This window comes from Anolis sagrei, chromosome 2 (assembly GCF_037176765.1).
Source record: "Anolis sagrei isolate rAnoSag1 chromosome 2, rAnoSag1.mat, whole genome shotgun sequence".
Classification (NCBI taxonomy): domain Eukaryota; kingdom Metazoa; phylum Chordata; class Lepidosauria; order Squamata; family Dactyloidae; genus Anolis; species Anolis sagrei.
This window is the reverse complement of record NC_090022.1, coordinates 35,537,601-35,553,931: the sequence shown is the minus strand read 5'-3', so window position 1 is coordinate 35,553,931 and position 16,331 is coordinate 35,537,601.

Sequence of the window (16,331 nt, the reverse complement as noted above, 5' to 3'; positions counted from 1 at the left end):
TGGATAGAAGAAAGCTGCACCTCCTTTCTTGCTGGTCTTGTTGAAATGCCTGACACGAACAGGCAGGCCTGATTAGAATCTATATATACTGTCCCTTTAGGAATAGATAAGACAGCAAAAGACAGCCAGGGAAGAAATTGCTTCCAGTGGCAATTTATGTGGTTATTCTTTATTTTCTTCCTGCCCTCTGTACAACATAAAACATTTCTGCTAGCTAAGAGATGAAGAACTGAGTTCAGAAATCATTGGACACGTTGTTCACATTTTTTAAAAGTATGGAGGTTTAGGGACTTGGCAAGCTGAATTCCATAACAGCATTTGCAAACTCTAACACCGTCCTGCCCAAGACTAAATCCCACACTTTGTTAAAACTTCTAACTAGTGCATCCCTTGGACTGAAGCCTGTGGAGAAAGATTTAACTGAAAACACATGCCTGGGAGGTCGAAAGCTCCCCTCTCTCCATTTGCCATAAGTGCTTGACAGTCAGGCCGAGAGTGGAGAGCATTAGAGAAAATACTATGGGATACTTCTATAAAAGAATCCCTTTTCATAGGGGAATTTGAAGTATGATTCCCACGACTGCACTATAGATCAGTTATACTTTTTATATGTATGTTATGGTGAGTATCAGTTCACATATCACCAGATCTATGAGTAAACATGTTTTGTTGGCAGCAATGCCTTACTTTTTGGAGCAACAAGACCACAATGCACATTTTTGCATTTTAGGTATCACTTTTTTGATATTTTAGAGGTAAGGTTTGTTATCTTTTTCGATACTCTGGATAGCGAAATACATTTGGAGACATTATGAAGTTATTTCTTCTCCTCCTCTCCCTCGGATGTTAGACAGTACGACTAACTTGTACCTCTCTATTTTTAAAATGGATTTCTAAACATTACAAGTTACAAGTTCCTGTTTGCTGATCTGTCTGGAACTTATTGCATAATGTATTTTTAAAGAAAAAAAACTTCTATATGAATATTGTCAAAAACCAGAAGCCCAAAAGGACCAGCAATTGAGCCGATAATTACTTTCCCCCCAGTTTCAGACAACTCCTCAATGAACTTGCCAAAGCTTGCACAAGCACATGCACATTTTAACATTTAGTTTAGGGAAAACCCTAATCCCTTCATAATGCTTGGGGAGACACATAAGGGGCTTAGAAAGAGGTATAGGGTTCTTTCCCAATTTTATCTCAATTTATTCCTTGAAACTGTTTCTCATCTCAAATTCCAAATTGGGCCCCCTCCCTGGAGATCCCATTCAGTGTGTCAACATCTTCAATACCCACTGTATGATTTCATTGTCCCGTTCCAGCCAGGCAGCAACAAAGTCAGCAAATCCCATTACCTCCACCCCAGCCACATTCTTTTCCTCCTGCACCTCTTTCCCTGGATGGATGGACCAAGAACAGTTGTTAGCCTTCAAATTCAGCAAACAACAGTTTATTAAATTTCCCGCCATGCCTGGAGCCAGATAGCAGCTTCAACAGATGGCGCTCCTGCACCTATCAGGGAGCCAATCCTAGGCAGCGGATCCTAGCCAATCAACAACCGGTGCAGCAGAGTCTCTTTGTTTGGAATAGCTGTCAAAGTGCTATAAATAAATCTGTATGTTTGCAATTGCATTTACGTGAGTCTTTGTAGCACAGACTCTGCTGACATCCACATTTGGCCAAGGTGAATAAAGCTTCTGTTCCTTGTCTTCATTTTGTCTGTGTCTCATTGAATCTTTTGGGAGCTTGACCCACAGGGTCCCAACCCTATGTGCAGTAGCTGAAAATCACACAACATGAAGATAGAACTAGATATTGCAAGAGATACTGAAGATTCCTTTCTTAGTGAAACCCTATGAAGCACAAACACTGTTCTGTGCCTTTCCTCCCCACCATGGACCTCTTCATGGGAAAGTCTGCTATGATAAATTATGATGTGACATTATCTCATTGCCAGTTGCCTTGTATTCTTCTACTTGCAAAGCAGTTTGTCAAAGCTGCTTGTCAAAAGTTGCTGACAAAACAACATGTTAAGTGGGTGGCCCTTTCCTCCATGAGTAACTGGTTTGAAAAGAAGAAAGTAGAAATAATAATCTCTTCTCACAACAAAGGAATGAAGATGTTGATTCCCCCAGGTTTTGCATTGAAACCAAGTATCTATACTGAGATCAGTAATCAAACTCAAACAATCTGTAGTAAGGCTATCTGCTTCCACAGCCTTCCATAGTTGTCCACACCTAGGATATACAAATGTATATGCACATACACAAGGCAGAACAAGATGTAAGCTCTTTCTTGTGTTCTTATTGTTAGGTAAACATCTAGACCAGTGGTTCTCAAGCTGGGGTCCCCAGATGTTTTTGGCCTTCAACTCCCAGAAATCCTAACAACTGGTAAACTAGCTGGGATTTCTGAGAGTGGTAGGCCAAAAACATCTGGGGACCCCAGTTTGAGAACCACTGACCTAGACAATCATATCACTGGAACCTAAACTTAGAAACCCATGACCTAGGCATCAGACAGATTAAAACGTAACAGACTAATTCCAATCAATCTGATTTAAAAAGGAAAAAATCCAGTGCAAATCTTTCACTAGAGTAGAAATACTGAGTCAATGAGATTTATATCCATGTCAAATTACCATTCAGCCACCGATTCAATAGACCTTTGCTCATTTGCCCAACAATTGGATTTAAACTATAACTCTTGATAATATTTCCCTCCCATCTTTACATTTAGAGTGAGCTAAGAGCAGAAGAAAATTCTCCTTCCTGGATGGGAGCTTCTCTGCCTCCCAATGGGCAGGCCTTTTTATTGGTTGGCCACTGTTGGGAAAACAAACCTCATATTCCCAGACCTGATATCACTCTGTCAGTTCTCTTTTTGCAAATACCTCAGCACTTCAATTTCTGCACCACATTTTGTCTCTGATTGATGTTGCTTCCTCAGCCCAAAACAATGGTCTCTTGCTATTAGGCAATTCAAGACCATTGTAAATTACCATTATGCTACATGGTTGTGAGATAACTGTTTATCAACATGCCAAGATGTACTTCCAGTGAAATATGCCGTGCACAGTAAAAAAAGAAAAGAAAAGAAAGAAAGAAAAATGCTATCTATCTTTTTTCAAAGACTGGAAAGACCTATTCTGTGAAGACATGATCAGCAAGTAAACAAGATTCATTTATTTAGTGGGTAGAAATAAAAAAGTGACCAAATGATGATGATTGGGGGTTACTGACAATATTTACCACCCCAACTACAATAAGCTATTATTTACTGTAACACTGAAAGAGAGTGTGCCTGAGCTGTAAGCAATTCTTTCTTCTTTTTGACACTGGTTTCCAAAATATCAGCAGTTGTCTTGTCAACCAAACAGAAGAGCTTAGTGCATTGGTCCCACTGCAGGGTGGAAACCCAGTCCAGCTGTGCCTAGCACAATGCTCACCGCTAACCAGACAGAACATACAAAAATGGTATATCTTAAGGAATGCTGAACTGAATGTATAACTTGGCTTAAAAATGCTCCATATGTTTACACACAAAGCACATTGTTCTCTCTCTTTTATAAGAAGCTGCTTTCAAAACTGATATTTAAATCACACAGTTCAAAGGGATTCCCACTAGAGAACATGGTGTTATCTGAAATGCAGTGATGAGTTGTAGACCAGTCAGTATACATAAGATAAAAGTAGAGAATCTGAAGTATAAGTGCATCTGGATAAAATTATGGAACATGTGGCGATACCCATAAGGGCTGGGCTCCAAAAAGCCAACCAGGTGTCTAATTCCAATTACTGATGACCTACCATGAATAACGAAACCAGGCATGAAAAGCAACACATGGAGATATGAGCAGACCTTACTTTCCTATGTCTTCACACATGCACGCACACGCACACACACACACACACACACACATTATGATATGGCATGTTGGGGTGGTCAGATGGCCTTCCTCTGGAGGCCATCAAAGATTGGTACCTCCCCAACAGTGCTATCCACCATGTATGTCCAGAACACTGTTAGTCCAATCTCGAGTGGTCAGACACATGGAACTTGCACAAGTATTCACTTACCAAGTTCCTGTTCAGGCAATGGATTTTCTCTGATTAGTGATTAGGCTAGTGTTTTGGGACTTTAATTCACAGAAGCCCAAGCCACCAGAAGAAATGACCAGGGAAGTCCAAAATATCTGAAAGATAAAGCTGTGGGCCACAATGTTTAGAATATGCACCAAGAGATTTTTAGCCCTCTCTTTCTGGCAGCATTCCTTCTGTGCCTCAGCCAAAACTTTGCAAATTGTCAAGGTTTTCTAAAGCAGCAGGACTCCATTTGACATGAAGGGTTGCCACTGGAAGAAACTAGTCATCCAGCAAAGAAATAGAAACAACCAGAAGCCTCTTTCTTTCATTAACTTGCTGATTGTTCAATCAATTATATTGGGACCAATTGTGAAAGGAGACTATCTCCCTTGCAGATACTGTTGGCCTAAGGAAATTAGCTCCACTACTTCTTCTTTAGTGACACCTCTATTGTGCTTTATCACCACTTTTTTTTTATAATCACACTAAGGGGGAAAAAACTGTAGCTGAGAGAAAAAGAAAACAAAAATCTTTGATCTGAAATTAGAAGTCATTCTTTCTGGGGCAAATATTAATTCCAGAATGAGTGCATATTCCCAAAAAATATTCTGCTTCAACACACTTCCTGGGACTGTAGTCAGGAACAGGACTATGGCCCCCATTTACATGGACCACTTAATGCAGTTTCAAACTTGTATTGAAGAAAATTGTTTCACTATGCTGATGGTTACATAGGAAATCCTGGAACCAGTTTGAGGCTCAGATAGTGATTACTAAAAACTGCAGAGCAGTGATATACATTAAGGGCAATTTTGGGGCACTTTTGTGGGAGATAGTTGTCTGGCTGCTGCAGTTTGAAGCTAGCTTAACTACACTAAATGGTCAGGGTTGATGGGGCCAAGATATTGTAATTCAGATTCTCTAACTGCATTCAGAAGTTTGTCTTAGGAACTCTGGAAACGGGGGCCTTATCTACTCAGATCCAAAATGTGGGTTCTTTAGCCACCCCAGAGGGCTGATCAAATAATTACTTGAATTGTCAGATGTGCCTATGGGTTGTGCACACCCACAAAGGCACACACCAGTAACACCAAGTGTCTTGGGAGCAACATCCTCCTAAATTTATCACCATGGAAGCTTTAGTGCTTCTAGTGACCTTCTGTATTGGATAAAATATAGGCCCATTGTCCTAGTAGACAATTACTCTTTTTCTGTTTCGGTTAAGAAGGAATTTTTGTTATTTATGGCTATTGACAAAATGCTGTGCTTCATTATTGACTTGCATACTTCATGAAGAAATAAAGCTTAACATTAGCAAAAACATACATCTACTACAGCCTGCAAAGCTGGAGGGAATGATCTCAAATCAATTTCCTTAACGCCCCTTCTTCCAGAAACGTTAGGCATTGCTAGGTGGATAAACTTCTAAACATTTTAACAACTAAACTGCTCCAGATTCACTCTCATCTTCATTCCTGCTTCAGATGTTTGGTGTTGAGCTATGATTCTGTCCGTGAAGCCAGAATTTACTGATATTTTAGTGCATCATTGACTAGGACATTAAAAATGACAGCTTCCCCAAATTTCACAGCTTTCCTGTTTAATGCCTGAACAACACTATTGGCCTGGAGCTTCCAGATCCCATAATTTATTGAGTCGTTTCGCAGGTCACCTCACATTAAGATCTGAGGCACCGAATTTAAGTTGAAGGAAAAATTCACTGTTAAAAAAGTAATAAAATGAATAAATTGATGTATTTGAGTTTGCCTTTGGCAACAGAACAGGGAAGATTCATTTCAGTTCCAGAGCTGTTTCAGCCCTCCAGAGTTGCAGGACTACAATCCACATCACCATCTGGCTAAGAATAATGGAGATCGTAGTCCAACAGCTCTAAAGAATGCCATGTTATGGAAAACCAGCCTAATCATATTATACCATAATGATGGGGAAAAGCCCCCCAGGTGGTCTGCATTTTGAATAAGAGGGCATACTTTTTTGGTCTGAAACTAGCAAATATACACACTCTTCTAGATATGACAGCTACTGATCTGATGCATTCTTTCTAGACCTATAAGGGCTCTTCCACACAGTCATATGAACCAGGATATCAAGGTGGAAAATCCCACAATATCCGCTTTCCAGTTCAAAGCAGATAATGTGGGATTTTATTCAGCTGGGTGGAAGAGGTATCAGATCCACAGCTACCATTGCTAGAAGACTGTGTACACTTGCCAGCTTAACACCAAATATTGTGTCCTCTTATTTAAGATGACAGAAAGCAGCTCAGCAGGTGGGCTTTTCACCAGGAATATGGACCCGAATCCACCTGCTAATCCCAATTAGAACAGACCATTGATCCAACTGCTGAATGCTAATCTCATTGACTAAATGGGTTTACTCTAATTGGGGTCAGCAATCAGAGATGTCATGGAACTGATCATGTTCATATCCACCCTGACCTAACAGTACTTTGTAAAATAAGGAAATACCAAGAGTGCTAACAACAACAGTGACGCTTGTAAGTTCTGTTAGCAATGTGCGTACCTTCAAGTCACCTGTCAATTTATGACGACTCCATTAATTTCATAAGGTTTTCTTAAGTAGGGAATATACAAAGGTGGTTTTGCCAGTCCTTCCTCTGAATACACAGTGCTTTTAAAAACATATCCATATGTTCATTTTATCATCCACTAATAATAAAAGTGATTAGAAGTGGAATTCTCTGTCCAAGTGCTTTTTTCTGCCTTTCTTATTCTTGTTGTTTTAATTGAAGCTTCTTTCCAAGGCAGACACTCAGCCACCCTGACTCCCCCTTCGGGGGTTGAGAAGGGCAGTGTACAAATGTTTGGAATAAATAAATAAATAAATAAATATCTTATTGTGGGGTTAACAAACTAAGTGTGAAGTCCCCATTATAGATTAGTTGGAAAGGTAAGTGATGGCATGCTTATTTAATTATTGTATCAGAAGCGAATTAAGGTTACTGGCCTCTTGGAGTGCCTCTGGTATTGCTGTAAGAAGGTCCTCCATTGTGCATGTGGCAGGGCTCAGACTACATTGTAATAGGTGGTCTGTGGTTTGCTCTTCTCCACACTTGCATGTTGTGGACTCCACCTTGTAGCCCCATTTCTTAAGGTTATCTCTGCATCTCATGGTGCCAGAACACAGTCTGTTCAATGTCTTCCAAGTTGCCCAGTCTTCAGTGTGCCTAGGGGGGAGTTTCTCATCTGGTCTCAGTCACTGATTGAGGTTCCAGGTTTCCACCTGCCACTTTTGGACTCTCACTTGCTGAGATGTTCCTGCAGGTATCTCGGTAGATCTTAGGAAGCTGTTTCTTGATTTAAATCTTTGGCATGGTGGCTGAAATCCGAACAGAGGATGGGCCAGGGTTGTCACTGCCTTGGTTCTTACTGCAGGCTGCTACTTCCCAACCGATATCAGGTGGTGAAATACCGGCTAAACCAGTGGTTCTCAACCTTCCTGATGCCGTGACCCCTTAATTCAGTTCCTCATGTTGTGGTGACCCCCAACCATAAAATTATTTTTGTTGCTACTTCATATCTGTAATTTTGCTACTGTTATGAATCATAATGTAAATATCTGATATGCAGGATATGTTTTCATTCACTGGACTAACTTTGGCACAAATACCTAATACATCCAAATTTGAATACTGGTGGTGTTTGGGGGGAGGAAGTGGTTGATTTTATCATTTGGGAGTTGTAGTTGCTGGGATTTATAGTTCACCTACAATCAAAAAGCATTCAGAACTTCACCAACAATGGAATTGGGCCAAACTTCCCACACAAACCCCGCATGACCAACAGAAAATACTGTGTTTTCTGATTATCTTTGGCGACCCCTCTGATACACCCCTTGCAACCCACAGGTTGGGAAATGCTGGGTTAAACCGTATAATTTCTCAATTGATATATGGTATAGACATTCTGTGATAATGCAGCATGTCTCATTAAGAGTCACTTCCACTGTTTTAACGTGGTGTGATGCATTCCGCACTGGGCATGAGTATTCAGCAGCAGAGTAGCAAAGCGCAAGGACATGGTAGAAACAGTAAGATGGTTGAAGTTGTTGCATCAAGGGAGCTCTAGAGCAGTTTGCTAAAGAACATGACTTTTTCAGCCTTTCATCACCACTACTGCTATGTACCACTCAAAAAAGTGCCTTGTTCCAACAAAATGACCAATGTAAAGCATTGATCTGAATCTGGCTGACACATCTGTATTCCTAACAATCTGTGTATTAAATGGGTTGATGTTTTTAATTCTGAAATTAGTCATTAGTTTTATTTTAATTGCATTTTATATGCCTTGTCTTTGAAGTTTTATTTCTCATTGATGTTAACTGTTGCATTCATTTATCCTATTAAGGCAAGCCATCTGGAAAATCTGTTTGGTTGAATGATGGGCTACAAATTAAACAGGTAAGCAAATTGCAATTCCTGTTTTATAGCCTTGTATGTATGTGTGGCCATGTACAGATTTATACAATATACACGGCTGTGTAAGAATGTCCGCCCTAGGTCTTGGACCAGTTCTGGGCATTAAAAATGGTAAGGAAACATATCACATTCTCTGTTCCTTCCAATATTCATTATTTTAAAACATAACTAAAAGTAACAAAGCCACTTTTAAAAATGCAAATGCTATTAAAGTGTTAATAAAACAAATAATGTTTAACTGCTAGTACAGAACATTCTTGTAGGAAGATTTGGGGCTGCAGTGGCCACTTTGAGTAATTTTTATAGTTGGAAAGTTTTAAAACCTGGACAGTAATGCATTACGTTAATCAAAACAATTGAGGGCATACCTCTTATAACATCCAATGAGTGACAAGCAACATATTTGTGAAGTAATATTACCATGTATAACTATCCTGTTTCAGGGTAATAGCTACTCAGGGGAGTGATCAAGAAACAAACAATGGAGAAACCAAGCCAGTTCAGGATCGTACACAGAATATCCATCAGCACAGAAGAGTAGTCCAAGCAGTCTGGGCTATAAGCAAGAAAAGCAATCCAAGCCTGTTTCTAAAAAGTCCACGAGAAAGCCAAAGTTTAGAAAATATTGATAATGGAGAATTTTGCAATATAACAACTAGTGGAAATTTAGCTTTTCAGTGCAAAAATTAGCTTTGTTGTGCTAATTTATTGCCAATCATAATTTAGCAGGAATTGTTGTCATTATCACATTATTTTCCTTTTAAGGCAGGCTTCACCCTCTCCTATCCATTTGTTGCCCTTTTAAACAACAACAACAACAATTTTATTTCTTACCCATCTCATAGCTCCAGACAGGTCACAGCACAGTCAAAAACATGCAAATGTTATCAAAATTCTGCAAACACACATATTAAAATGCAGTTGCATAAGAGACACATATTAAAGCATTTCTATAAAATACACATTAATCTCACAGAAAAGAGACCAAAACACAGGACATAAGTTTAAAATTCATGCTCAGTTGCAACACTCTAAAGCAGGGGTCCTCAAACTGTTTAAACAGAGGTCCAAGTCACAGTCCCTCAAACTGTTGGAGGGCCGGATTATAATTTGAAAAAAGCATGAATGAATTCCTATGCACACTGCACATGTTTTATTTGTAGTGCAAAAAACACTTAAAAACAATGCAATAATTAAAATGAAGAACAATTTTAACAAATATAAACTTATTAGTATTTCAATGGGAAGTATGGGCCTGCTTTTGGCTGATGAGATGAGATAGGATTGTTGTTGTTGTGTGCTTTCAAGTTGTTTCAGACTTAGGTTGACCCTGAGCGAGGGCCGGGTAAATGACTTTGGAGGGCCGTATCCGGTCCTCGGGCCTTAGTTTGAGGACCCCTGCTCTAAAGCAATAGTGCACAACTTGTGGACCTTCCGGTGTTTGGGATTCTAACTCCCGGAATCCCTAGCCAGCTTGTCCAATGGTCAGAAATTCTGAGAGTTGGTCCATTTATTTATTTATTTCAAACATTTGTACCCCGTCCTTCTCACCCTCGAGGGAGGGCTCAGGGCAGCTTTACAACAAGCACTATTCATAAATTAGCCTTCCACATTCATAAATTACATTTAAAACAATTACATTACTAAAACATTTATTAAAATCATGCAGGTTTAAAAATCAAGTCCCGGTCAGTCCATTGTCATTAATATCACTTATCTTATTCTCAGTTGCTGCCACTATTCAAATGCTTGGTTCCATAGCCAGGTTTTGAATTTCCTTCTGAAGGACAGGAGGGAGGTAGTCAATCTGATGTCCCTGGGGAGAGAGTTCCACAGACAGGGGCCAAACATCTGGAGAGCCACAGGTTGTGCACCACTGCTCTAAAGGATAAAACAGCTCACTTTAGCCATACCCGGTCTCTTTAAGGACACTGTGTGATGGTCCAGTCTATGCTTCCAGTATATGGAGTAGATTGCATCAGAGAATGGTAAAACTAAAATCAACTTTCTCAGTGAGTGGTGAATCCTCCATTAAGTGGCTCTTATCATCCCTTCCAATTCTAGGAGTCTACAATTCTATGAAATTGCAGTAAAAGTATGATAGCTGGTACCAAGTGCTGGTAGCGCTTCGCTGATTCCGGAACGCTACTTTGCCAACACTGATAGTGCAATCCGGCGGGAGGATACCACTGAACCCAGTTAATGCAGGTGGAATGCAGATAACAGTGAATCAACCTTTCCCTGTTTATTGTCACTCCCCTTTCTGTCCCCCCCCTTTCTGATCCACGTTTGGCTCAAATTCCATTCCTACAAACTATCTGTGTCCTGCCACTGTCTCACACTATGCCAGGTCTCACTCTGCTTGTTCTTGCAACCACGTGGTCACACACGTGTTCCTCATTCACAACCACAGTTGCAGAATCAGTGTAGCACTACCAGCACTCGATACCAGCAATCATACTTTTACTGAAATTGCATATCAAAACAAAGTAAGTTATCAGTATTATTGCATGCATTAAACCCCCCCCCCCTTTATGAATTTTGCCTAGCACTTGTCCAGTGGCTGGACAACATAGAGGAAAGCTAACTTACAAACTTTACAACTTTATTGGCAGCCATACTGAAACTGGCTGAGATATGTAAGGCAGGTCTATGTCTAATGAGAGGAGGGGTTCTTGTGAGAACGCCAGCCTTCCAAAAGATTTCACATCCCACAATAACCACAGATGGAATGAATGAAATTGTATTATTGGGGTCTGGCTGAGGTCTATAAAGGTCTGACAGGGCTAAAGACACAATCATAAAATTTGAACCTGGAAAATGGTATTATGGAGAAGCAAAATCTGGGATCAGATCCTGGAATAAAGGGCAGTATCAATCCAGCCTAGATGAGACCTAAGTGTTTGGGGTGCAATTTGAGAACTGTGTGTTGACCATGTGCCTTCAAAATACAGTAACTTTGTCATTCTGTTTAATGCTTATACAACATAAATTTTCAACTCTTAGATAAAGGACATTTCTTACAATAAGGAATACCCAATAATCCTCAGATGGATCTAATGGAGATTATCAAAGCAGATAATCTGTCTTTCATATGGCAGTGTAGATGGGGCCCTAGTCCAGGGAATCTCTAGGAATCACAGGTTTGCAGGGCTGGCTGGAAAAAAAAAAGGGGGGGGGGTTAGGGTTTCTTGTAGCCAACAGGATGGACATTCTTAATCCTGGGTTTTTAATCAGAGAGATGCACAGAATAAATTGAATAAGAAACTGGAGTGTTATTTTATGACAAAGCTGAAATATTGGAGATGTTCCCCTTTTAAAAAGAGATGAAGAATGTGTTGAAAGGGTGGGGCAGGACTCATATAAATAGATAAAGTTTTAATTAAAGATCTGGCATCAACACATGCTTTCAAAAATGGAGATCAAGAAAGAGAAGATGAACAATCCATCCCCCAGCCAGAAAGAAGTTGTAGATAATTTAGCCAGGGCTGCTGCCTGTGAATCAGTCACTTGGAGTGGCGGGGAGGAAGCGGGGAGTCTATTAAAGGAGGTCTTGGAGGGAGAAGAAGCTTCTTAATATTGTGCTTTGCCCTTGAGACTGAAGACATGGTCCCACAAGGAAGTCAGTTATTCAGATCTTAATGTATACCAACAAGGAATTTTCAACAGTCTGGGCCACTAAATTGTGGGGTGGCAGAGTGTGGAGCAGATCTTGAATTAGAAGAGAGCGGGGTGAAGATAGATGTCACAATTTGCCACACTTGCAACCCTTGCAGCACCCTTCCCTGAACCTTGAACCATGGCTAATCTGTTTCAAAGATTATAGAGAGAGACTGGTTTTCTAAAGAGGGAGCTGATTCGTTCAGGACAAAACTCTAGGGCATAGGTAAAAGGCCTGAACCATCCAAATAAACACATTCCCTGTTTTTCTCTTACCTCCCTGATTTTGCCCTTGCCTTGCATTCTAAACCAGAAAACTTATCTCTTCTTAATGAGACCTTAGAGCTCTTCAACCAATACAGAACTTTATAGGCAGTCCATGTGGCAGCTGTTGCCCTCCTTATTATCACTTTTTCTAAAGTTTACATACCTCATATACCGGTACAGCTGATTTAATGAAGTGGAAGTGTTCCAGGTTATGGCTTTTTTAAACATAACATTTGGTACCAGAGGCAGCAATGACATGGAAATATCAGGGACAGGTTATTACACTCTACCAAGGAAGAGCAGTTCAACATGTTTCAGCAAATTTCTTATCCAATAGTAACAGTATAAGTATGTGAAATTTTAAAAACCATGGTTTTTTTTCCTACAAAAGGTTAAGAAGTGAAAAATGGAAGTACAGGGGTTTCAAGAGAGATGTTCTCTCGAGTGAAAAAAAAAGTCTTTTATTTATGATTTTCCCACTTTTGTGGAGGTCTTGTGTCCCTAACTCCAGTGAATGTGGAAGGCTGATTGTGGGATCACAGCCTGTGTTGGATGAAGACACAGGTTCGCAGTCTGGGCATGATCCTGGATTCATTGTTGACCCTGTAACCCTAGGTATCAGTGGTGGCTAGGAGCGCCTTTGCACAATTAAAACTTGTGTGCCAGTTGTGCCCATACTTTGAGACCCCAGACTTGGCCATGGTAGTCCACGCCTTGGGTACTTCCCGTTTAGACTACTGCAACACTCTCTTCATGGGGCTGCCTTTGAAGCTAGTTGGAAGCTGCAATTAATGCAGAGATCAGCAGCCAGGTTACTAACTGGAGCGCCGTATCATAAGAGTTCAACTCCCATGCTGTGGCAGCTCCATTGGCTGCTGATGTGCTTCTGGGCTAAATACAAAGTGCTGGTCATTACCTATAAAGCCCTAAATGGTTCAGGCCGAGACTATTTGCAGAATAGCATATCTGTTTACAAATCGGTTTGAGCACTGCGATCAGTGGAGGAGGCCCTGCTCTCAGAACTCCCACCCAAATGAACTAAAAACTACCCCCTCTCACTTTGCCTTTTAAAATTTGCTAAAGAGGAATACTAATGCACCCCAACATATACCATTATTTAGATACATTAAATTCTGTCTATACTGGAATTGACCTCAGCCTATCAGTTGTTGGAAACCATCCTACCTCTTAATATGGATCCAGTAGTTTTAAGTGTTTTATTTTGTGTAAATGTATATGATGAGATTATGTTTGCTAGGGTTGTTAGTTCAAGTTTTTGATATATTCCTATTTAGTATTAAGTTTACAATTAGGCTGTTTTATATTGTTTTATTTATCTCGTTTTGATGTAATTTGTTGATATGCTTCTTTGTTGGCATTGAATGCTTGTCATGTGTGTTGGAAACATCCCTGTGCCTCCTCAGAGAGATAGGGTGGTCTATGAAGTATTATTATTATTAATTATTATTATCACATTATCCTTTTGCCTAGTAGAACCAAGAACAGTTTTAATGGGAGCATTATAAGAGTATAAACCCATTCCTCCTGACCTTCTTCCAACATAGCAAGCAATTTCAGCTTGCTTCCAGTGTTGTCTTATGGCAATGTTTTAAAAGAAATGCAAATAAATATAGTACACACAAGCTACAGTTGACTATTTGCTGTTTACCCTTTAAAGCTAACTGCAGTGTGTTGTGTGCTATTTTTATTAGAATCATGAAGTGAAGAAAGACATAATTAGCTGGGTGAAAGGGAATGAAAGTGTAAAAAAAACCTGACCATCATTAACAAACAATAATTCAGTGGGAGAACAGACATCCTAGTATAGATGATCTGCTTCATGTGTACATTTTGATTAAAAGTCAAATGGATGAAAGACAGTTGCAGTAGCCTGTTTTCTAATTATAATAAAATATTTATTCTGTATTCCTGTTATTTCAGTTGCTGCCATTTGTCCTTAGCATCCTTTGCATCATATCTTGTGAATCAGATCATTTTGATTCTTGAGTGTGTGATTTTTTCCTAGATATGTAGGGGGGGGGGGTTGTTTTGTTTTTTGCATTTGGTGAAAAACTGAAGGCAAAAAATAGGGGTGATGCAATTGCATCTGGAAGACCCTGTGCATGACAATATGTTAACATTATCCAGTCTTTTCTTTTATTTGTACTACTACAAATATGCATGTCCACATCATATCGGAAGAGGAAAAGACACAAGCTGGGACATTTTTGAAAGCAGCTGAGAAAATGGGACAGCAGATAATGTACCAGGTCTGTCCTTTCAAACCAGGATGGTTGTGGATCTTCATTCTATCTCAGTATATCAACATTGCTGCCTCATATCCTGCTATCTAGCCATCTGAGTTTTGTAATATCTTGTTAATATGACATACTCCAGAAAGCCCGCAATTTTTTCTCTTCTGACCTTTCAGTTGGCCTAATAAAAGCATTAAAACAATATGGGTTTTGCCATTTTTCTCAAGGCTCTTTCCTTTGTAAAATTTGGCTATTAGTGAGTATTTAATGACTTTACCAGTGGTGGTGTTGGCAGTATTTAGTGAACAGAGCTTGCTTTTTTCCCCTGCCAGGGCTCTGTGGCTGCTTTGAAATTCATCTTGAGTGGTTTGATTAAAATAATGACTCAACAGCCGGAAAGACATTTGCAAGTTACCTTGACTGCATTTTTTGCATGCCATTGTTTTTGCTGTATCTAATTAGGAAAGAGGTCTGGCAGTCCATGTTGTAGCCCCACTGCCCTTTCTGATTTTCAACCTCCTTTGATTTTCAAGCCTTCTGAGACAAAATTGAGATGTTAGAGCTAAGGTGTTTGTGCCATATCACAAAAGCAAAAGTGTAATGTCCAAAATCCACATGGATAATCTGGCTCCCTATTTTTGGCAGCCATACTCCAAAGAAAAGAGAGTCAAGTTTCCAATTTCAGTCTAAAACTTGTCGTGCAATTGGTTTTTTAATGAACAAAACTGAAGTGAGAATACAAGTTACGTTCTCTCTCATAGGATGTGAACTCACATTTGGGGTGGGGGACATCATATATCATATATCTGTGGTGTTATGTCTTGTTACATTCGAAAGCAAATCATATTTCGCACAACCCATCACACTTTGTTCTTTCTGGTCTTTTCTCATAAAATCATCATTTTTTCAGATTTATCACATGAGCAAGTGCAGTTCTCTCCCACTCAATTACAAAAAAACCTTGTGGGGGAAAAAACTGTGGGGATTTAGGTTTTCCCTTCCAAACCTGCAACTCCTGAGGAGAAAGAAGGCACTGCTGTATGGCTAGCTTGTGAGATTGGGAAGAAGGGGAAGAGTCCTTCCTCCCCAGGGCTCTTCTCCTTCCTCCCAACCTCACAAGCTAGCCATAGAGCAATTTCGAAAGCCAAGATTATATTGAAGGGAAAATGACAGGAAAAACAAAGTGGTGATATTTTTAAATTCCAGAATTTTGAATGATTAGATTATTTTTTTAAAGTACCATGACAGGTTCACGAAGCAGGATTTTGGCAGAGAAATGTCAATGTTTGGTAGAAGAATGGCTATTGGAACACCCCTTACTCCACGTCACTGTAGCAATTCAACATGGGCAAATTTGACATATCCTATCCCACGTGTTTTCCCCCATTTTCTCTGGTTGTATAGTGATTCCTGAGCTCAGAAGATGGTCTCTACTTGTCTTCTTTCCCCGTGTTTCTTGACACCTGCTATGTTGCCATATTTTGACATCAGGTCCAACTGCATTTTCACAAGCATGTAAAGGGTACCTTGAATACATAGGGCAAGTTTCATACTTAAGATTGTCTACATGAAAGAAAATAGGCCACACTGTCACCAAGGTACTAT